Genomic DNA, 18575 nt, shown 5'->3' with positions numbered 1-18575 from the left:
CACTGCCTGCTGCTAAGGAGGTGATTGTTTTTGCTGATGTGACTTGCAATAACGACTGCGCGAAACGCCGCTATCTCGTTGGGGATGCTACGACATACACCCTCTCGAGCACCCCGAATACTTGTTGAGCCCTCGGCTACGATGGGTTTCAGGCTGTCAAATGAACTATGGTGTTTGCATGCGCGGACGGGAGAAAGGCTGAGGCGTCTTCGAGTGTACAAGGATGGAGAGAGCGTATCCGTCGTTTCCGTAGTGTAGCGGTTATCACGTCTGCTCCACACGCAGAAGGTCCCCGGTTCGATCCCGGGCGGGAACAGTACTTTCCTGCCTATGTCGCATACTACTCGAGTGAGCCACGTCGTGTGTGGATCTGCTACATGTACCTTCGTCATGCAAGTGCCGCATTTACTGAATTTTTAAGTTACGATGGCAACCTTGCTACAAGTTCTCTGAGAAGCAAGAACGAAAGCAGTAGTTTCCGTGGTGTAGCGGTTATCACGTCTGCCTAACACGCAGAAGATCCCCGGTTCGATCCCGGGCGGAAACACTTTTTCATCACTTTAAACAAGACATACCGACAAGCATTTGCCACGTTCTGTACCTAAAGCTTGGCAATCACCTTCATACGTCGGACCAGACGGTCATTTCTTTACACCAAGTATGAAATTCACTTTACACTGACGGGCAGCTTTTTGCGCTGATTCAGCCACCTACGTGCGACCAGTTTGCACAAAACGCTAGGGCTCGTCCGGGATTTGAACCCGGGACCTCCTGCACCCTAAGCAGGAATCATACCCCTAGACCAACGAGCCCTCTGACAGCGTGAACGCCAATTATTTCAGCAAACTGAATCCCTCGAAGTCGTCCGGGGTGGTCTTTGAATCTGGTGCAGCTGGCGGGATGGGGAAGGTGCTTTCTGCCGGCAGTGCTGTTCTTCGACAGACTGTGTGGCGACACCGTGGGTCACGGGCAGCACCGTTCTCGGAGGTGCCGTGGCCCGCGGTCGGCGGCCTTCTAGGGCTATTGGCATGTTCATGTAGAGCTGCCGCCGGGTGCGCACTGCCTGCTGCTAAGGAGGTGATTGTTTTTGCTGATGTGACTTGCAATAACGACTGCGCGAAACGCCGCTATCTCGTTGGGGATGCTACGACATACACCCTCTCGAGCACCCCGAATACTTGTTGAGCCCTCGGCTACGATGGGTTTCAGGCTGTCAAATGAACTATGGTGTGTGCATGCGCGGACGGGAGAAAGGCTGAGGCGTCTTCGAGTGTACAAGGATGGAGAGAGCGTATCCGTCGTTTCCGTAGTGTAGCGGTTATCACGTCTGCTTCACACGCAGAAGGTCCCCGGGCGGGAACATTATTTTCCTGCCTATGTCGCATACTACTCGAGTGAGCCACGTCGTGTGTGGATCTGCTACATGTACCTTCGTCATGCAAGTGCCGCATTTACTGAATTTTTAAGCTACGATGGCAACCTTGCTACAAGTTCTCTGAGAAGCAAGAACGAAAGCAGTAGTTTCCGTGGTGTAGCGGTTATCACGTCTGCCTAACACGCAGAAGATCCCCGGTTCGATCCCGGGCGGAAACACTTTTTCATCACTTTAAACAAGACATACCGACAAGCATTTGCCACGTTCTGTACCTAAAGCTTGGCAATCACCTTCATACGTCGGACCAGACGGTCATTTCTTTACACCAAGTATGAAATTCACTTTACACTGACGGGCAGCTTTTTGCGCTGATTCAGCCACCTACGTGCGACCAGTTTGCACAAAACGCTAGGGCTCGTCCGGGATTTGAACCCGGGACCTCCTGCACCCTAAGCAGGAATCATACCCCTAGACCAACGAGCCCTTTGACAGCGTGAACGCCAATTATTTCAGCAAACTGAATCCCTCGAAGTCGTCCAGGGTGCTCTTTGAATCTGGTGCAGCTGGCGGGATGGGGAAGGTGCTTTCTGCCGGCAGTGCTGTTCTTCGACAGACTGTGTGGCGACACCGTGGGTCACGGGCAGCACCGTTCTCGGAGGTGCCGTGGCCCGCGGTCGGCGGCCTTCTAGGGCTATTGGCATGTTCATGTAGAGCTGCCGCCGGGTGCGCACTGCCTGCTGCTAAGGAGGTGATTGTTTTTGCTGATGTGACTTGCAATAACGACTGCGCGAAACGCCGCTATCTCGTTGGGGATGCTACGACATACACCCTCTCGAGCACCCCGAATACTTGTTGAGCCCTCGGCTACGATGGGTTTCAGGCTGTCAAATGAACTATGGTGTGTGCATGCGCGGACGGGAGAAAGGCTGAGGCGTCTTCGAGTGTACAAGGATGGAGAGAGCGTATCCGTCGTTTCCGTAGTGTAGCGGTTATCACGTCTGCTTCACACGCAGAAGGTCCCCGGGCGGGAACATTATTTTCCTGCCTATGTCGCATACTACTCGAGTGAGCCACGTCGTGTGTGGATCTGCTACATGTACCTTCGTCATGCAAGTGCCGCATTTACTGAATTTTTAAGCTACGATGGCAACCTTGCTACAAGTTCTCTGAGAAGCAAGAACGAAAGCAGTAGTTTCCGTGGTGTAGCGGTTATCACGTCTGCCTAACACGCAGAAGATCCCCGGTTCGATCCCGGGCGGAAACACTTTTTCATCACTTTAAACAAGACATACCGACAAGCATTTGCCACGTTCTGTACCTAAAGCTTGGCAATCACCTTCATACGTCGGACCAGACGGTCATTTCTTTACACCAAGTATGAAATTCACTTTACACTGACGGGCAGCTTTTTGCGCTGATTCAGCCACCTACGTGCGACCAGTTTGCACAAAACGCTAGGGCTCGTCCGGGATTTGAACCCGGGACCTCCTGCACCCTAAGCAGGAATCATACGCCTAGACCAACGAGCCCTTTGACAGCGTGAACGCCAATTATTTCAGCAAACTGAATCCCTCGAAGTCGTCCAGGGTGCTCTTTGAATCTGGTGCAGCTGGCGGGATGGGGAAGGTGCTTTCTGCCGGCAGTGCTGTTCTTCGACAGACTGTGTGGCGACACCGTGGGTCACGGGCAGCACCGTTCTCGGAGGTGCCGTGGCCCGCGGTCGGCGGCCTTCTAGGGCTATTGGCATGTTCATGTAGAGCTGCCGCCGGGTGCGCACTGCCTGCTGCTAAGGAGGTGATTGTTTTTGCTGATGTGACTTGCAATAACGACTGCGCGAAACGCCGCTATCTCGTTGGGGATGCTACGACATACACCCTCTCGAGCACCCCGAATACTTGTTGAGCCCTCGGCTACGATGGGTTTCAGGCTGTCAAATGAACTATGGTGTTTGCATGCGCGGACGGGAGAAAGGCTGAGGCGTCTTCGAGTGTACAAGGATGGAGAGAGCGTATCCGTCGTTTCCGTAGTGTAGCGGTTATCACGTCTGCTCCACACGCAGAAGGTCCCCGGTTCGATCCCGGGCGGGAACAGTACTTTCCTGCCTATGTCGCATACTACTCGAGTGAGCCACGTCGTGTGTGGATCTGCTACATGTACCTTCGTCATGCAAGTGCCGCATTTACTGAATTTTTAAGTTACGATGGCAACCTTGCTACAAGTTCTCTGAGAAGCAAGAACGAAAGCAGTAGTTTCCGTGGTGTAGCGGTTATCACGTCTGCCTAACACGCAGAAGATCCCCGGTTCGATCCCGGGCGGAAACACTTTTTCATCACTTTAAACAAGACATACCGACAAGCATTTGCCACGTTCTGTACCTAAAGCTTGGCAATCACCTTCATACGTCGGACCAGACGGTCATTTCTTTACACCAAGTATGAAATTCACTTTACACTGACGGGCAGCTTTTTGCGCTGATTCAGCCACCTACGTGCGACCAGTTTGCACAAAACGCTAGGGCTCGTCCGGGATTTGAACCCGGGACCTCCTGCACCCTAAGCAGGAATCATACCCCTAGACCAACGAGCCCTCTGACAGCGTGAACGCCAATTATTTCAGCAAACTGAATCCCTCGAAGTCGTCCGGGGTGGTCTTTGAATCTGGTGCAGCTGGCGGGATGGGGAAGGTGCTTTCTGCCGGCAGTGCTGTTCTTCGACAGACTGTGTGGCGACACCGTGGGTCACGGGCAGCACCGTTCTCGGAGGTGCCGTGGCCCGCGGTCGGCGGCCTTCTAGGGCTATTGGCATGTTCATGTAGAGCTGCCGCCGGGTGCGCACTGCCTGCTGCTAAGGAGGTGATTGTTTTTGCTGATGTGACTTGCAATAACGACTGCGCGAAACGCCGCTATCTCGTTGGGGATGCTACGACATACACCCTCTCGAGCACCCCGAATACTTGTTGAGCCCTCGGCTACGATGGGTTTCAGGCTGTCAAATGAACTATGGTGTGTGCATGCGCGGACGGGAGAAAGGCTGAGGCGTCTTCGAGTGTACAAGGATGGAGAGAGCGTATCCGTCGTTTCCGTAGTGTAGCGGTTATCACGTCTGCTTCACACGCAGAAGGTCCCCGGGCGGGAACATTATTTTCCTGCCTATGTCGCATACTACTCGAGTGAGCCACGTCGTGTGTGGATCTGCTACATGTACCTTCGTCATGCAAGTGCCGCATTTACTGAATTTTTAAGCTACGATGGCAACCTTGCTACAAGTTCTCTGAGAAGCAAGAACGAAAGCAGTAGTTTCCGTGGTGTAGCGGTTATCACGTCTGCCTAACACGCAGAAGATCCCCGGTTCGATCCCGGGCGGAAACACTTTTTCATCACTTTAAACAAGACATACCGACAAGCATTTGCCACGTTCTGTACCTAAAGCTTGGCAATCACCTTCATACGTCGGACCAGACGGTCATTTCTTTACACCAAGTATGAAATTCACTTTACACTGACGGGCAGCTTTTTGCGCTGATTCAGCCACCTACGTGCGACCAGTTTGCACAAAACGCTAGGGCTCGTCCGGGATTTGAACCCGGGACCTCCTGCACCCTAAGCAGGAATCATACCCCTAGACCAACGAGCCCTTTGACAGCGTGAACGCCAATTATTTCAGCAAACTGAATCCCTCGAAGTCGTCCAGGGTGCTCTTTGAATCTGGTGCAGCTGGCGGGATGGGGAAGGTGCTTTCTGCCGGCAGTGCTGTTCTTCGACAGACTGTGTGGCGACACCGTGGGTCACGGGCAGCACCGTTCTCGGAGGTGCCGTGGCCCGCGGTCGGCGGCCTTCTAGGGCTATTGGCATGTTCATGTAGAGCTGCCGCCGGGTGCGCACTGCCTGCTGCTAAGGAGGTGATTGTTTTTGCTGATGTGACTTGCAATAACGACTGCGCGAAACGCCGCTATCTCGTTGGGGATGCTACGACATACACCCTCTCGAGCACCCCGAATACTTGTTGAGCCCTCGGCTACGATGGGTTTCAGGCTGTCAAATGAACTATGGTGTTTGCATGCGCGGACGGGAGAAAGGCTGAGGCGTCTTCGAGTGTACAAGGATGGAGAGAGCGTATCCGTCGTTTCCGTAGTGTAGCGGTTATCACGTCTGCTCCACACGCAGAAGGTCCCCGGTTCGATCCCGGGCGGGAACAGTACTTTCCTGCCTATGTCGCATACTACTCGAGTGAGCCACGTCGTGTGTGGATCTGCTACATGTACCTTCGTCATGCAAGTGCCGCATTTACTGAATTTTTAAGTTACGATGGCAACCTTGCTACAAGTTCTCTGAGAAGCAAGAACGAAAGCAGTAGTTTCCGTGGTGTAGCGGTTATCACGTCTGCCTAACACGCAGAAGATCCCCGGTTCGATCCCGGGCGGAAACACTTTTTCATCACTTTAAACAAGACATACCGACAAGCATTTGCCACGTTCTGTACCTAAAGCTTGGCAATCACCTTCATACGTCGGACCAGACGGTCATTTCTTTACACCAAGTATGAAATTCACTTTACACTGACGGGCAGCTTTTTGCGCTGATTCAGCCACCTACGTGCGACCAGTTTGCACAAAACGCTAGGGCTCGTCCGGGATTTGAACCCGGGACCTCCTGCACCCTAAGCAGGAATCATACCCCTAGACCAACGAGCCCTCTGACAGCGTGAACGCCAATTATTTCAGCAAACTGAATCCCTCGAAGTCGTCCGGGGTGGTCTTTGAATCTGGTGCAGCTGGCGGGATGGGGAAGGTGCTTTCTGCCGGCAGTGCTGTTCTTCGACAGACTGTGTGGCGACACCGTGGGTCACGGGCAGCACCGTTCTCGGAGGTGCCGTGGCCCGCGGTCGGCGGCCTTCTAGGGCTATTGGCATGTTCATGTAGAGCTGCCGCCGGGTGCGCACTGCCTGCTGCTAAGGAGGTGATTGTTTTTGCTGATGTGACTTGCAATAACGACTGCGCGAAACGCCGCTATCTCGTTGGGGATGCTACGACATACACCCTCTCGAGCACCCCGAATACTTGTTGAGCCCTCGGCTACGATGGGTTTCAGGCTGTCAAATGAACTATGGTGTGTGCATGCGCGGACGGGAGAAAGGCTGAGGCGTCTTCGAGTGTACAAGGATGGAGAGAGCGTATCCGTCGTTTCCGTAGTGTAGCGGTTATCACGTCTGCTTCACACGCAGAAGGTCCCCGGGCGGGAACATTATTTTCCTGCCTATGTCGCATACTACTCGAGTGAGCCACGTCGTGTGTGGATCTGCTACATGTACCTTCGTCATGCAAGTGCCGCATTTACTGAATTTTTAAGCTACGATGGCAACCTTGCTACAAGTTCTCTGAGAAGCAAGAACGAAAGCAGTAGTTTCCGTGGTGTAGCGGTTATCACGTCTGCCTAACACGCAGAAGATCCCCGGTTCGATCCCGGGCGGAAACACTTTTTCATCACTTTAAACAAGACATACCGACAAGCATTTGCCACGTTCTGTACCTAAAGCTTGGCAATCACCTTCATACGTCGGACCAGACGGTCATTTCTTTACACCAAGTATGAAATTCACTTTACACTGACGGGCAGCTTTTTGCGCTGATTCAGCCACCTACGTGCGACCAGTTTGCACAAAACGCTAGGGCTCGTCCGGGATTTGAACCCGGGACCTCCTGCACCCTAAGCAGGAATCATACGCCTAGACCAACGAGCCCTTTGACAGCGTGAACGCCAATTATTTCAGCAAACTGAATCCCTCGAAGTCGTCCAGGGTGCTCTTTGAATCTGGTGCAGCTGGCGGGATGGGGAAGGTGCTTTCTGCCGGCAGTGCTGTTCTTCGACAGACTGTGTGGCGACACCGTGGGTCACGGGCAGCACCGTTCTCGGAGGTGCCGTGGCCCGCGGTCGGCGGCCTTCTAGGGCTATTGGCATGTTCATGTAGAGCTGCCGCCGGGTGCGCACTGCCTGCTGCTAAGGAGGTGATTGTTTTTGCTGATGTGACTTGCAATAACGACTGCGCGAAACGCCGCTATCTCGTTGGGGATGCTACGACATACACCCTCTCGAGCACCCCGAATACTTGTTGAGCCCTCGGCTACGATGGGTTTCAGGCTGTCAAATGAACTATGGTGTTTGCATGCGCGGACGGGAGAAAGGCTGAGGCGTCTTCGAGTGTACAAGGATGGAGAGAGCGTATCCGTCGTTTCCGTAGTGTAGCGGTTATCACGTCTGCTCCACACGCAGAAGGTCCCCGGTTCGATCCCGGGCGGGAACAGTACTTTCCTGCCTATGTCGCATACTACTCGAGTGAGCCACGTCGTGTGTGGATCTGCTACATGTACCTTCGTCATGCAAGTGCCGCATTTACTGAATTTTTAAGTTACGATGGCAACCTTGCTACAAGTTCTCTGAGAAGCAAGAACGAAAGCAGTAGTTTCCGTGGTGTAGCGGTTATCACGTCTGCCTAACACGCAGAAGATCCCCGGTTCGATCCCGGGCGGAAACACTTTTTCATCACTTTAAACAAGACATACCGACAAGCATTTGCCACGTTCTGTACCTAAAGCTTGGCAATCACCTTCATACGTCGGACCAGACGGTCATTTCTTTACACCAAGTATGAAATTCACTTTACACTGACGGGCAGCTTTTTGCGCTGATTCAGCCACCTACGTGCGACCAGTTTGCACAAAACGCTAGGGCTCGTCCGGGATTTGAACCCGGGACCTCCTGCACCCTAAGCAGGAATCATACCCCTAGACCAACGAGCCCTCTGACAGCGTGAACGCCAATTATTTCAGCAAACTGAATCCCTCGAAGTCGTCCGGGGTGGTCTTTGAATCTGGTGCAGCTGGCGGGATGGGGAAGGTGCTTTCTGCCGGCAGTGCTGTTCTTCGACAGACTGTGTGGCGACACCGTGGGTCACGGGCAGCACCGTTCTCGGAGGTGCCGTGGCCCGCGGTCGGCGGCCTTCTAGGGCTATTGGCATGTTCATGTAGAGCTGCCGCCGGGTGCGCACTGCCTGCTGCTAAGGAGGTGATTGTTTTTGCTGATGTGACTTGCAATAACGACTGCGCGAAACGCCGCTATCTCGTTGGGGATGCTACGACATACACCCTCTCGAGCACCCCGAATACTTGTTGAGCCCTCGGCTACGATGGGTTTCAGGCTGTCAAATGAACTATGGTGTGTGCATGCGCGGACGGGAGAAAGGCTGAGGCGTCTTCGAGTGTACAAGGATGGAGAGAGCGTATCCGTCGTTTCCGTAGTGTAGCGGTTATCACGTCTGCTTCACACGCAGAAGGTCCCCGGGCGGGAACATTATTTTCCTGCCTATGTCGCATACTACTCGAGTGAGCCACGTCGTGTGTGGATCTGCTACATGTACCTTCGTCATGCAAGTGCCGCATTTACTGAATTTTTAAGCTACGATGGCAACCTTGCTACAAGTTCTCTGAGAAGCAAGAACGAAAGCAGTAGTTTCCGTGGTGTAGCGGTTATCACGTCTGCCTAACACGCAGAAGATCCCCGGTTCGATCCCGGGCGGAAACACTTTTTCATCACTTTAAACAAGACATACCGACAAGCATTTGCCACGTTCTGTACCTAAAGCTTGGCAATCACCTTCATACGTCGGACCAGACGGTCATTTCTTTACACCAAGTATGAAATTCACTTTACACTGACGGGCAGCTTTTTGCGCTGATTCAGCCACCTACGTGCGACCAGTTTGCACAAAACGCTAGGGCTCGTCCGGGATTTGAACCCGGGACCTCCTGCACCCTAAGCAGGAATCATACCCCTAGACCAACGAGCCCTTTGACAGCGTGAACGCCAATTATTTCAGCAAACTGAATCCCTCGAAGTCGTCCAGGGTGCTCTTTGAATCTGGTGCAGCTGGCGGGATGGGGAAGGTGCTTTCTGCCGGCAGTGCTGTTCTTCGACAGACTGTGTGGCGACACCGTGGGTCACGGGCAGCACCGTTCTCGGAGGTGCCGTGGCCCGCGGTCGGCGGCCTTCTAGGGCTATTGGCATGTTCATGTAGAGCTGCCGCCGGGTGCGCACTGCCTGCTGCTAAGGAGGTGATTGTTTTTGCTGATGTGACTTGCAATAACGACTGCGCGAAACGCCGCTATCTCGTTGGGGATGCTACGACATACACCCTCTCGAGCACCCCGAATACTTGTTGAGCCCTCGGCTACGATGGGTTTCAGGCTGTCAAATGAACTATGGTGTTTGCATGCGCGGACGGGAGAAAGGCTGAGGCGTCTTCGAGTGTACAAGGATGGAGAGAGCGTATCCGTCGTTTCCGTAGTGTAGCGGTTATCACGTCTGCTCCACACGCAGAAGGTCCCCGGTTCGATCCCGGGCGGGAACAGTACTTTCCTGCCTATGTCGCATACTACTCGAGTGAGCCACGTCGTGTGTGGATCTGCTACATGTACCTTCGTCATGCAAGTGCCGCATTTACTGAATTTTTAAGTTACGATGGCAACCTTGCTACAAGTTCTCTGAGAAGCAAGAACGAAAGCAGTAGTTTCCGTGGTGTAGCGGTTATCACGTCTGCCTAACACGCAGAAGATCCCCGGTTCGATCCCGGGCGGAAACACTTTTTCATCACTTTAAACAAGACATACCGACAAGCATTTGCCACGTTCTGTACCTAAAGCTTGGCAATCACCTTCATACGTCGGACCAGACGGTCATTTCTTTACACCAAGTATGAAATTCACTTTACACTGACGGGCAGCTTTTTGCGCTGATTCAGCCACCTACGTGCGACCAGTTTGCACAAAACGCTAGGGCTCGTCCGGGATTTGAACCCGGGACCTCCTGCACCCTAAGCAGGAATCATACCCCTAGACCAACGAGCCCTCTGACAGCGTGAACGCCAATTATTTCAGCAAACTGAATCCCTCGAAGTCGTCCGGGGTGGTCTTTGAATCTGGTGCAGCTGGCGGGATGGGGAAGGTGCTTTCTGCCGGCAGTGCTGTTCTTCGACAGACTGTGTGGCGACACCGTGGGTCACGGGCAGCACCGTTCTCGGAGGTGCCGTGGCCCGCGGTCGGCGGCCTTCTAGGGCTATTGGCATGTTCATGTAGAGCTGCCGCCGGGTGCGCACTGCCTGCTGCTAAGGAGGTGATTGTTTTTGCTGATGTGACTTGCAATAACGACTGCGCGAAACGCCGCTATCTCGTTGGGGATGCTACGACATACACCCTCTCGAGCACCCCGAATACTTGTTGAGCCCTCGGCTACGATGGGTTTCAGGCTGTCAAATGAACTATGGTGTGTGCATGCGCGGACGGGAGAAAGGCTGAGGCGTCTTCGAGTGTACAAGGATGGAGAGAGCGTATCCGTCGTTTCCGTAGTGTAGCGGTTATCACGTCTGCTTCACACGCAGAAGGTCCCCGGGCGGGAACATTATTTTCCTGCCTATGTCGCATACTACTCGAGTGAGCCACGTCGTGTGTGGATCTGCTACATGTACCTTCGTCATGCAAGTGCCGCATTTACTGAATTTTTAAGCTACGATGGCAACCTTGCTACAAGTTCTCTGAGAAGCAAGAACGAAAGCAGTAGTTTCCGTGGTGTAGCGGTTATCACGTCTGCCTAACAAGCAGAAGATCCCCGGTTCGATCCCGGGCGGAAACACTTTTTCATCACTTTAAACAAGACATACCGACAAGCATTTGCCACGTTCTGTACCTAAAGCTTGGCAATCACCTTCATACGTCGGACCAGACGGTCATTTCTTTACACCAAGTATGAAATTCACTTTACACTGACGGGCAGCTTTTTGCGCTGATTCAGCCACCTACGTGCGACCAGTTTGCACAAAACGCTAGGGCTCGTCCGGGATTTGAACCCGGGACCTCCTGCACCCTAAGCAGGAATCATACCCCTAGACCAACGAGGCCTGGCACAGCGTGAACGCCAATTATTTCAGCAAACTGCATCCCTCGAAGTCGTCCAGGGTGCTCTTTGAATCTGGTGCGGCTGGCGGGATGGGGAAGGTGCTTTCTGCCGGCAGTGCTGTTCTTCGACAGACTGTGTGGCGACACCGTGGGTCGCGGGCAGCACCGTTCTCGGAGGTGCCGTGGCCCGCGGTCGGCGGCCTTCCAGGGCTATTGGCATCTTCATGTAGAGCTGCCGCCGGGTGCGCACTGCCTGCTGCGAAGGAGGTGATTGTTTTTGCTGATGTGACTTGCAATAACGACTGCGCGAAACGCCGCTATCTCGTTGGGGATGCTACGACATACACCCTCTCGAGCACCCCGAATACTTGTTGAGCCCTCGGCTACGATGGGTTTCAGGCTGTCAAATGAACTATGGTGTGTGCATGCGCGGACGGGAGGAAGGCTGAGGCGTCTTCGAGTGTACAAGGATGGACAGAGCGTATCCGTCGTTTCCGTAGTGTAGCGGTTATCACGTCTGCTTCACACGCAGAAGGTCCCCGGTTCGATCCCGGGCGGGAACAGTATTTTCCTGCCTATGTCGCATACTACTCGAGTGAGCCACGTCGTGTGTGGATCTGCTACATGTACCTTCGTCATGCAAGTGCCGCATTTACTGAATTTTTAAGTTACGATGGCAACCTTGCTACAAGTTCTCTGAGAAGCAAGAACGATAGCAGTAGTTTCCGTGGTGTAGCGGTTATCATGTCTGCCTAACACGCAGAAGGTCCCCGGTTCGATCCCTGCGGAAACACTTTTTCATCACTTTAAACAAGACATACCGACAAGCATTTGCCACTTTCTGTACCTAAAGCTTGGCAATCACCTTCATACGTCGGACCAGACGGTCATTTCTTTACACCAAGTATGAAATTCACTTTACACTGACGGGCAGCTTTTTGCGCTGACTCAGCCACCTACGCGCGACCAGTTTGCACAAAACGCTAGGGCTCGTCCGGGATTTGAACCCGGGGCCTCCTGCACCCTAAGCAGGAATCATACCCCTAGACCAACGAGCCCTGTGACAGCGTGAACGCCAATTATTTCAGCAAACTGCATCCCTCGAAGTCGTCCAGGGTGCTCTTTGAATCTGGTGCGGCTGGCGGGATGGGGAAGGTGCTTTCTGCCGGCAGTGCTGTTCTTCGACAGACTGTGTGGCGACACCGTGGGTCGCGGGCAGCACCGTTCTCGGAGGTGCCGTGGCCCGCGGTCGGCGGCCTTCCAGGGCTATTGGCATCTTCATGTAGAGCTGCCGCCGGGTGCGCACTGCCTGCTGCTAAGGAGGTGATTGTTTCTGCTGATGTGACTTGCAATAACGACTGCGCGAAACGCCGCTATCTCGTTGGGGATGCTACGACATACACCCTCTCGAGCACCCCGAATACTTGTTGAGCCCTCGGCTACGATGGGTTTCAGGCTGTCAAATGAACTATGGTGTGTGCATGCGCGGACGGGAGGAAGGCTGAGGCGTCTTCGAGTGTACAAGGATGGACAGAGCGTATCCGTCGTTTCCGTAGTGTAGCGGTTATCACGTCTGCTTCACACGCAGAAGGTCCCCGGTTCGATCCCGGGCGGGAACAGTATTTTCCTGCCTATGTCGCATACTACTCGAGTGAGCCACGTCGTGTGTGGATCTGCTACATGTACCTTCGTCATGCAAGTGCCGCATTTACTGAATTTTTAAGTTACGATGGCAACCTTGCTACAAGTTCTCTGAGAAGCAAGAACGATAGCAGTAGTTTCCGTGGTGTAGCGGTTATCATGTCTGCCTAACACGCAGAAGGTCCCCGGTTCGATCCCTGCGGAAACACTTTTTCATCACTTTAAACAAGACATACCGACAAGCATTTGCCACTTTCTGTACCTAAAGCTTGGCAATCACCTTCATACGTCGGACCAGACGGTCATTTCTTTACACCAAGTATGAAATTCACTTTACACTGACGGGCAGCTTTTTGCGCTGACTCAGCCACCTACGCGCGACCAGTTTGCACAAAACGCTAGGGCTCGTCCGGGATTTGAACCCGGGGCCTCCTGCACCCTAAGCAGGAATCATACCCCTAGACCAACGAGCCCTGTGACAGCGTGAACGCCAATTATTTCAGCAAACTGCATCCCTCGAAGTCGTCCAGGGTGCTCTTTGAATCTGGTGCGGCTGGCGGGATGGGGAAGGTGCTTTCTGCCGGCAGTGCTGTTCTTCGACAGACTGTGTGGCGACACCGTGGGTCGCGGGCAGCACCGTTCTCGGAGGTGCCGTGGCCCGCGGTCGGCGGCCTTCCAGGGCTATTGGCATCTTCATGTAGAGCTGCCGCCGGGTGCGCACTGCCTGCTGCTAAGGAGGTGATTGTTTCTGCTGATGTGACTTGCAATAACGACTGCGCGAAACGCCGCTATCTCGTTGGGGATGCTACGACATACACCCTCTCGAGCACCCCGAATACTTGTTGAGCCCTCGGCTACGATGGGTTTCAGGCTGTCAAATGAACTATGGTGTGTGCATGCGCGGACGGGAGAAAGGCTGAGGCGTCTTCGAGTGTACAAGGATGGACAGAGCGTATCCGTCGTTTCCGTAGTGTAGCGGTTATCACGTCTGCTTCACACGCAGAAGGTCCCCGATTCGATCCCGGGCGGGAACAGTATTTTCCTGCCTATGTCGCATACTACTCGAGTGAGCCACGTCGTGTGTGGATCTGCTACATGTACCTTCGTCATGCAAGTGCCGCATTTACTGAATTTTTAAGTTACGATGGCAACCTTGCTACAAGTTCTCTGAGGAGCAAGAACGAAAGCAGTAGTTTCCGTGGTGTAGCGGTTATCACGTCTGCCTAACACGCAGAAGGTCCCCGGTTCGATCCCGGGCGGAAACACTTTTTCATCACATTAAACAAGACATACCGACAAGCATTTGCCACGTTCTGTACCTAAAGCTTGGCAATCACCTTCATACGTCGGACCAGACGGTCATTTCTTTACACCAAGTATGAAATTCACTTTACACTGACGGGCAGCTTTTTGCGCTGACTCAGCCACCTACGTGCGACCAGTTTGCACAAAACGCTAGGGCTCGTCCGGGATATGAACCCGGGACCTCCTGCACCCTAAGCAGGAATCATACCCCTAGACCAACGAGCCCTGTGACAGCGTGAACGCCAATTATTTCAGCAAACTGCATCCCTCGAAGTCGTCCAGGGTGCTCTTTGAATCTTGTGCGGCTGGCGGGATGGGGAAGGTGCTTTCTGCCGGCAGTGCTGTTCTTCGACAGACTGTGTGGCGACACCGTGGGTCACGGGCAGCACCGTTCTCGGAGGTGCCGTGGCCCGCGGTCGGCGGCCTTCCAGGGCTATTGGCATCTTCATGTAGAGCTGCCGCCGGGTGCGCACTGCCTGCTGCTAAGGAGGTGATTGTTTTTGCTGATGTGACTTGCAATAACGACTGCGCGAAACGCCGCTATCTCGTTGGGGATGCTACGACATACACCCTCTCGAGCACCCCGAATACTTGTTGAGCCCTCGGCTACGATGGGTTTCAGGCTGTCAAATGAACTATGGTGTGTGCATGCGCGGACGGGAGAAAGGCTGAGGCGTCTTCGAGTGTACAAGGATGGACAGAGCATATCCGTCGTTTCCGTAGTGTAGCGGTTATCACGTCTGCTTCACACGCAGAAGGTCCCCGGTTCGATCCCGGGCGGGAACAGTACTTTCCTGCCTATGTCGCATACTACTCGAGTGAGCCACGTCGTGTGTGGATCTGCTACATGTACCTTCGTCATGCAAGTGCCGCATTTACTGAATTTTTAAGTTACGATGGCAACCTTGCTACAAGTTCTCTGAGAAGCAAGAACGAAAGCAGTAGTTTCCGTGGTGTAGCGGTTGTCACGTCTGCCTAACACGCAGAAGGTCCCCGGTTCGATCCCGGGCGGAAACGCTTTTTCATCACTTTAAACAAGACATACCGACAAGCATTTGCCACGTTCTGTACCTAAAGCTTGGCAATCACCTTCATACGTCGGACCAGACGGTCATTTCTTTACACCAAGTATGAAATTCACTTTACACTGACGGGCAGCTTTTTGCGCTGACTCAGCCACCTACGTGCGACCAGTTTGCACAAAACGCTAGGGCTCGTCCGGGATTTGAACCCGGGACCTCCTGCACCCTAAGCAGGAATCATACCCCTAGACCAACGAGGCCTGGCACAGCGCGAACGCCAATTATTTCAGCAAACTGCAACCCTCGAAGTCGTCCAGGGTGCTCTTTGAATCTGGTGCGGCTGGCGGGATGGGGAAGGTGCTTTCTGCCGGCAGTGCTGTTCTTCGACAGACTGTGTGGCGACACCGTGGGTCACGGGCAGCACCGTTCTCGGAGGTGCCGTGGCCCGCGGTCGGCGGCCTTCCAGGGCTATTGGCATCTTCATGTAGAGCTGCCGCCGGGTGCGCACTGCCTGCTGCTAAGGAGGTGATTGTTTCTGCTGATGTGACTTGCAATAACGACTGCGCGAAACGCCGCTATCTCGTTGGGGATGCTACGACATACACCCTCTCGAGCACCCCGAATACTTGTTGAGCCCTCGGCTACGATGGGTTTCAGGCTGTCAAATGAACTATGGTGTGTGCATGCGCGGACGGGAGGAAGGCTGAGGCGTCTTCGAGTGTACAAGGATGGACAGAGCGTATCCGTCGTTTCCGTAGTGTAGCGGTTATCACGTCTGCTTCACACGCAGAAGGTCCCCGGTTCGATCCCGGGCGGGAACAGTATTTTCCTGCCTATGTCGCATACTACTCGAGTGAGCCACGTCGTGTGTGGATCTGCTACATGTACCTTCGTCATGCAAGTGCCGCATTTACTGAATTTTTAAGTTACGATGGCAACCTTGCTACAAGTTCTCTGAGAAGCAAGAACGATAGCAGTAGTTTCCGTGGTGTAGCGGTTATCACGTCTGCCTAACACGCAGAAGGTCCCCGGTTCGATCCCTGCGGAAACACTTTTTCATCACTTTAAACAAGACATACCGACAAGCATTTGCCACTTTCTGTACCTAAAGCTTGGCAATCACCTTCATACGTCGGACCAGACGGTCATTTCTTTACACCAAGTATGAAATTCACTTTACACTGACGGGCACCTTTTTGCGCTGACTCAGCCACCTACGCGCGACCAGTTTGCACAAAACGCTAGGGCTCGTCCGGGATTTGAACCCGGGGCCTCCTGCACCCTAAGCAGGAATCATACCCCTAGACCAACGAGCCCTGTGACAGCGTGAACGCCAATTATTTCACCAAACTGCATCCCTCGAAGTCGTCCAGGGTGCTCTTTGAATCTGGTGCGGCTGGCGGGATGGGGAAGGTGCTTTCTGCCGGCAGTGCTGTTCTTCGACAGACTGTGTGGCGACACCGTGGGTCGCGGGCAGCACCGTTCTCGGAGGTGCCGTGGCCCGCGGTCGGCGGCCTTCCAGGGCTATTGGCATCTTCATGTAGAGCTGCCGCCGGGTGCGCACTGCCTGCTGCGAAGGAGGTGATTGTTTTTGCTGATGTGACTTGCAATAACGACTGCGCGAAACGCCGCTATCTCGTTGGGGATGCTACGACATACACCCTCTCGAGCACCCCGAATACTTGTTGAGCCCTCGGCTACGATGGGTTTCAGGCTGTCAAATGAACTATGGTGTGTGCATGCGCGGACGGGAGAAAGGCTGAGGCGTCTTCGAGTGTACAAGGATGGACAGAGCATATCCGTCGTTTCCGTAGTGTAGCGGTTATCACGTCTGCTTCACACGCAGAAGGTCCCCGGTTCGATCCCGGGCGGGAACAGTACTTTCCTGCCTATGTCGCATACTACTCGAGTGAGCCACGTCGTGTGTGGATCTGCTACATGTACCTTCGTCATGCAAGTGCCGCATTTACTGAATTTTTAAGTTACGATGGCAACCTTGCTACAAGTTCTCTGAGAAGCAAGAACGATAGCAGTAGTTTCCGTGGTGTAGCGGTTATCACGTCTGCCTAACACGCAGAAGGTCCCCGGTTCGATCCCTGCGGAAACACTTTTTCATCACTTTAAACAAGACATACCGACAAGCATTTGCCACTTTCTGTACCTAAAGCTTGGCAATCACCTTCATACGTCGGACCAGACGGTCATTTCTTTACACCAAGTATGAAATTCACTTTACACTGACGGGCAGCTTTTTGCGCTGACTCAGCCACCTACGCGCGACCAGTTTGCACAAAACGCTAGGGCTCGTCCGGGATTTGAACCCGGGACCTCCTGCACCCTAAGCAGGAATCATACCCCTAGACCAACGAGCCCTGTGACAGCGTGAACGCCAATTATTTCACCAAACTGCATCCCTCGAAGTCGTCCAGGGTGCTCTTTGAATCTGGTGCGGCTGGCGGGATGGGGAAGGTGCTTTCTGCCGGCAGTGCTGTTCTTCGACAGACTGTGTGGCGACACCGTGGGTCGCGGGCAGCACCGTTCTCGGAGGTGCCGTGGCCCGCGGTCGGCGGCCTTCCAGGGCTATTGGCATCTTCATGTAGAGCTGCCGCCGGGTGCGCACTGCCTGCTGCTAAGGAGGTGATTGTTTTTGCTGATGTGACTTGCAATAACGACTGCGCGAAACGCCGCTATCTCGTTGGGGATGCTACGACATACACCCTCTCGAGCACCCCGAATACTTGTTGAGCCCTCGGCTACGATGGGTTTCAGGCTGTCAAATGAACTATGGTGTGTGCATGCGCGGACGGGAGAAAGGCTGAGGCGTCTTCGAGTGTACAAGGATGGACAGAGCGTATCCGTCGTTTCCGTAGTGTAGCCGCCGGGTGCGCACTGCCTGCTGCTAAGGACGTGATTGTTTTTGCTGATGTGACTTGCAATAACGACTGCGCGAAACGCCGCTATCTCGTTGGGGATGCTACGACATACACCCTCTCGAGCACCCCGAATACTTGTTGAGCCCTCGGCTACGATGGGTTTCAGGCTGTCAAATGAACTATGGTGTGTGCATGCGCGGACGGGAGAAAGGCTGAGGCGTCTTCGAGTGTACAAGGATGGACAGAGCATATCCGTCGTTTCCGTAGTGTAGCGGTTATCACGTCTGCTTCACACGCAGAAGGTCCCCGGTTCGATCCCGGGCGGGAACAGTACTTTCCTGCCTATGTCGCATACTACTCGAGTGAGCCACGTCGTGTGTGGATCTGCTACATGTACCTTCGTCATGCAAGTGCCGCATT

General features: G+C 53.8%; 44 non-coding genes across 44 annotated transcripts; 27 read left to right on the top strand and 17 right to left on the bottom strand.

The window, feature by feature from the left end:
- Positions 1-243: 243 nt before the first annotated feature.
- Trnav-cac (transfer RNA valine (anticodon CAC)) lies at positions 244-316 on the top strand. Its single transcript has one exon. It is a non-coding gene; the product is annotated as a tRNA-Val (tRNA).
- A 158-nt stretch (positions 317-474) lies between these two features.
- On the top strand, positions 475-547 carry Trnav-aac (transfer RNA valine (anticodon AAC)). Its single transcript has one exon. It is a non-coding gene; the product is annotated as a tRNA-Val (tRNA).
- Positions 548-740: 193 nt separating this feature from the next.
- Positions 741-812, bottom strand: Trnap-agg (transfer RNA proline (anticodon AGG)). Its single transcript has one exon. It is a non-coding gene; the product is annotated as a tRNA-Pro (tRNA).
- A 708-nt stretch (positions 813-1520) lies between these two features.
- Positions 1521-1593, top strand: Trnav-aac (transfer RNA valine (anticodon AAC)). Its single transcript has one exon. It is a non-coding gene; the product is annotated as a tRNA-Val (tRNA).
- A 193-nt stretch (positions 1594-1786) lies between these two features.
- Trnap-agg (transfer RNA proline (anticodon AGG)) lies at positions 1787-1858 on the bottom strand. Its single transcript has one exon. It is a non-coding gene; the product is annotated as a tRNA-Pro (tRNA).
- A 708-nt stretch (positions 1859-2566) lies between these two features.
- On the top strand, positions 2567-2639 carry Trnav-aac (transfer RNA valine (anticodon AAC)). The gene has a single exon. It is a non-coding gene; the product is annotated as a tRNA-Val (tRNA).
- A 193-nt stretch (positions 2640-2832) lies between these two features.
- On the bottom strand, positions 2833-2904 carry Trnap-agg (transfer RNA proline (anticodon AGG)). Its single transcript has one exon. It is a non-coding gene; the product is annotated as a tRNA-Pro (tRNA).
- A 488-nt stretch (positions 2905-3392) lies between these two features.
- On the top strand, positions 3393-3465 carry Trnav-cac (transfer RNA valine (anticodon CAC)). Its single transcript has one exon. It is a non-coding gene; the product is annotated as a tRNA-Val (tRNA).
- Positions 3466-3623: 158 nt separating this feature from the next.
- Positions 3624-3696, top strand: Trnav-aac (transfer RNA valine (anticodon AAC)). Its single transcript has one exon. It is a non-coding gene; the product is annotated as a tRNA-Val (tRNA).
- A 193-nt stretch (positions 3697-3889) lies between these two features.
- On the bottom strand, positions 3890-3961 carry Trnap-agg (transfer RNA proline (anticodon AGG)). Its single transcript has one exon. It is a non-coding gene; the product is annotated as a tRNA-Pro (tRNA).
- Positions 3962-4669: 708 nt separating this feature from the next.
- Trnav-aac (transfer RNA valine (anticodon AAC)) lies at positions 4670-4742 on the top strand. The gene has a single exon. It is a non-coding gene; the product is annotated as a tRNA-Val (tRNA).
- A 193-nt stretch (positions 4743-4935) lies between these two features.
- Trnap-agg (transfer RNA proline (anticodon AGG)) lies at positions 4936-5007 on the bottom strand. Its single transcript has one exon. It is a non-coding gene; the product is annotated as a tRNA-Pro (tRNA).
- Positions 5008-5495: 488 nt separating this feature from the next.
- Positions 5496-5568, top strand: Trnav-cac (transfer RNA valine (anticodon CAC)). Its single transcript has one exon. It is a non-coding gene; the product is annotated as a tRNA-Val (tRNA).
- A 158-nt stretch (positions 5569-5726) lies between these two features.
- On the top strand, positions 5727-5799 carry Trnav-aac (transfer RNA valine (anticodon AAC)). Its single transcript has one exon. It is a non-coding gene; the product is annotated as a tRNA-Val (tRNA).
- Positions 5800-5992: 193 nt separating this feature from the next.
- Positions 5993-6064, bottom strand: Trnap-agg (transfer RNA proline (anticodon AGG)). The gene has a single exon. It is a non-coding gene; the product is annotated as a tRNA-Pro (tRNA).
- A 708-nt stretch (positions 6065-6772) lies between these two features.
- Positions 6773-6845, top strand: Trnav-aac (transfer RNA valine (anticodon AAC)). The gene has a single exon. It is a non-coding gene; the product is annotated as a tRNA-Val (tRNA).
- Positions 6846-7038: 193 nt separating this feature from the next.
- On the bottom strand, positions 7039-7110 carry Trnap-agg (transfer RNA proline (anticodon AGG)). The gene has a single exon. It is a non-coding gene; the product is annotated as a tRNA-Pro (tRNA).
- Positions 7111-7598: 488 nt separating this feature from the next.
- Trnav-cac (transfer RNA valine (anticodon CAC)) lies at positions 7599-7671 on the top strand. The gene has a single exon. It is a non-coding gene; the product is annotated as a tRNA-Val (tRNA).
- A 158-nt stretch (positions 7672-7829) lies between these two features.
- Trnav-aac (transfer RNA valine (anticodon AAC)) lies at positions 7830-7902 on the top strand. The gene has a single exon. It is a non-coding gene; the product is annotated as a tRNA-Val (tRNA).
- A 193-nt stretch (positions 7903-8095) lies between these two features.
- Trnap-agg (transfer RNA proline (anticodon AGG)) lies at positions 8096-8167 on the bottom strand. The gene has a single exon. It is a non-coding gene; the product is annotated as a tRNA-Pro (tRNA).
- A 708-nt stretch (positions 8168-8875) lies between these two features.
- On the top strand, positions 8876-8948 carry Trnav-aac (transfer RNA valine (anticodon AAC)). Its single transcript has one exon. It is a non-coding gene; the product is annotated as a tRNA-Val (tRNA).
- A 193-nt stretch (positions 8949-9141) lies between these two features.
- Positions 9142-9213, bottom strand: Trnap-agg (transfer RNA proline (anticodon AGG)). Its single transcript has one exon. It is a non-coding gene; the product is annotated as a tRNA-Pro (tRNA).
- A 488-nt stretch (positions 9214-9701) lies between these two features.
- Trnav-cac (transfer RNA valine (anticodon CAC)) lies at positions 9702-9774 on the top strand. Its single transcript has one exon. It is a non-coding gene; the product is annotated as a tRNA-Val (tRNA).
- A 158-nt stretch (positions 9775-9932) lies between these two features.
- Trnav-aac (transfer RNA valine (anticodon AAC)) lies at positions 9933-10005 on the top strand. The gene has a single exon. It is a non-coding gene; the product is annotated as a tRNA-Val (tRNA).
- A 193-nt stretch (positions 10006-10198) lies between these two features.
- Trnap-agg (transfer RNA proline (anticodon AGG)) lies at positions 10199-10270 on the bottom strand. The gene has a single exon. It is a non-coding gene; the product is annotated as a tRNA-Pro (tRNA).
- Positions 10271-10978: 708 nt separating this feature from the next.
- Positions 10979-11051, top strand: Trnav-aac (transfer RNA valine (anticodon AAC)). The gene has a single exon. It is a non-coding gene; the product is annotated as a tRNA-Val (tRNA).
- Positions 11052-11244: 193 nt separating this feature from the next.
- On the bottom strand, positions 11245-11317 carry Trnap-agg (transfer RNA proline (anticodon AGG)). The gene has a single exon. It is a non-coding gene; the product is annotated as a tRNA-Pro (tRNA).
- Positions 11318-11804: 487 nt separating this feature from the next.
- Positions 11805-11877, top strand: Trnav-cac (transfer RNA valine (anticodon CAC)). The gene has a single exon. It is a non-coding gene; the product is annotated as a tRNA-Val (tRNA).
- A 423-nt stretch (positions 11878-12300) lies between these two features.
- Trnap-agg (transfer RNA proline (anticodon AGG)) lies at positions 12301-12372 on the bottom strand. Its single transcript has one exon. It is a non-coding gene; the product is annotated as a tRNA-Pro (tRNA).
- Positions 12373-12860: 488 nt separating this feature from the next.
- On the top strand, positions 12861-12933 carry Trnav-cac (transfer RNA valine (anticodon CAC)). Its single transcript has one exon. It is a non-coding gene; the product is annotated as a tRNA-Val (tRNA).
- A 423-nt stretch (positions 12934-13356) lies between these two features.
- On the bottom strand, positions 13357-13428 carry Trnap-agg (transfer RNA proline (anticodon AGG)). The gene has a single exon. It is a non-coding gene; the product is annotated as a tRNA-Pro (tRNA).
- A 488-nt stretch (positions 13429-13916) lies between these two features.
- Positions 13917-13989, top strand: Trnav-cac (transfer RNA valine (anticodon CAC)). The gene has a single exon. It is a non-coding gene; the product is annotated as a tRNA-Val (tRNA).
- A 158-nt stretch (positions 13990-14147) lies between these two features.
- On the top strand, positions 14148-14220 carry Trnav-aac (transfer RNA valine (anticodon AAC)). The gene has a single exon. It is a non-coding gene; the product is annotated as a tRNA-Val (tRNA).
- A 193-nt stretch (positions 14221-14413) lies between these two features.
- Trnap-agg (transfer RNA proline (anticodon AGG)) lies at positions 14414-14485 on the bottom strand. Its single transcript has one exon. It is a non-coding gene; the product is annotated as a tRNA-Pro (tRNA).
- Positions 14486-14973: 488 nt separating this feature from the next.
- Positions 14974-15046, top strand: Trnav-cac (transfer RNA valine (anticodon CAC)). The gene has a single exon. It is a non-coding gene; the product is annotated as a tRNA-Val (tRNA).
- Positions 15047-15204: 158 nt separating this feature from the next.
- Positions 15205-15277, top strand: Trnav-aac (transfer RNA valine (anticodon AAC)). Its single transcript has one exon. It is a non-coding gene; the product is annotated as a tRNA-Val (tRNA).
- A 193-nt stretch (positions 15278-15470) lies between these two features.
- Positions 15471-15543, bottom strand: Trnap-agg (transfer RNA proline (anticodon AGG)). The gene has a single exon. It is a non-coding gene; the product is annotated as a tRNA-Pro (tRNA).
- A 487-nt stretch (positions 15544-16030) lies between these two features.
- Trnav-cac (transfer RNA valine (anticodon CAC)) lies at positions 16031-16103 on the top strand. The gene has a single exon. It is a non-coding gene; the product is annotated as a tRNA-Val (tRNA).
- A 158-nt stretch (positions 16104-16261) lies between these two features.
- Trnav-aac (transfer RNA valine (anticodon AAC)) lies at positions 16262-16333 on the top strand. The gene has a single exon. It is a non-coding gene; the product is annotated as a tRNA-Val (tRNA).
- A 193-nt stretch (positions 16334-16526) lies between these two features.
- Positions 16527-16598, bottom strand: Trnap-agg (transfer RNA proline (anticodon AGG)). Its single transcript has one exon. It is a non-coding gene; the product is annotated as a tRNA-Pro (tRNA).
- A 488-nt stretch (positions 16599-17086) lies between these two features.
- Positions 17087-17159, top strand: Trnav-cac (transfer RNA valine (anticodon CAC)). Its single transcript has one exon. It is a non-coding gene; the product is annotated as a tRNA-Val (tRNA).
- A 158-nt stretch (positions 17160-17317) lies between these two features.
- Trnav-aac (transfer RNA valine (anticodon AAC)) lies at positions 17318-17389 on the top strand. Its single transcript has one exon. It is a non-coding gene; the product is annotated as a tRNA-Val (tRNA).
- A 193-nt stretch (positions 17390-17582) lies between these two features.
- Positions 17583-17654, bottom strand: Trnap-agg (transfer RNA proline (anticodon AGG)). Its single transcript has one exon. It is a non-coding gene; the product is annotated as a tRNA-Pro (tRNA).
- Positions 17655-18412: 758 nt separating this feature from the next.
- Trnav-cac (transfer RNA valine (anticodon CAC)) lies at positions 18413-18485 on the top strand. The gene has a single exon. It is a non-coding gene; the product is annotated as a tRNA-Val (tRNA).
- The last annotated feature ends 90 nt before the right edge of the window (positions 18486-18575 follow it).

The sequence above is a fragment of the Schistocerca serialis genome, chromosome 2 (genome assembly GCF_023864345.2).
Source record: "Schistocerca serialis cubense isolate TAMUIC-IGC-003099 chromosome 2, iqSchSeri2.2, whole genome shotgun sequence".
NCBI classification, from domain to species: domain Eukaryota; kingdom Metazoa; phylum Arthropoda; class Insecta; order Orthoptera; family Acrididae; genus Schistocerca; species Schistocerca serialis.
This window is presented reverse-complemented; position numbering and strand designations above follow the sequence as displayed.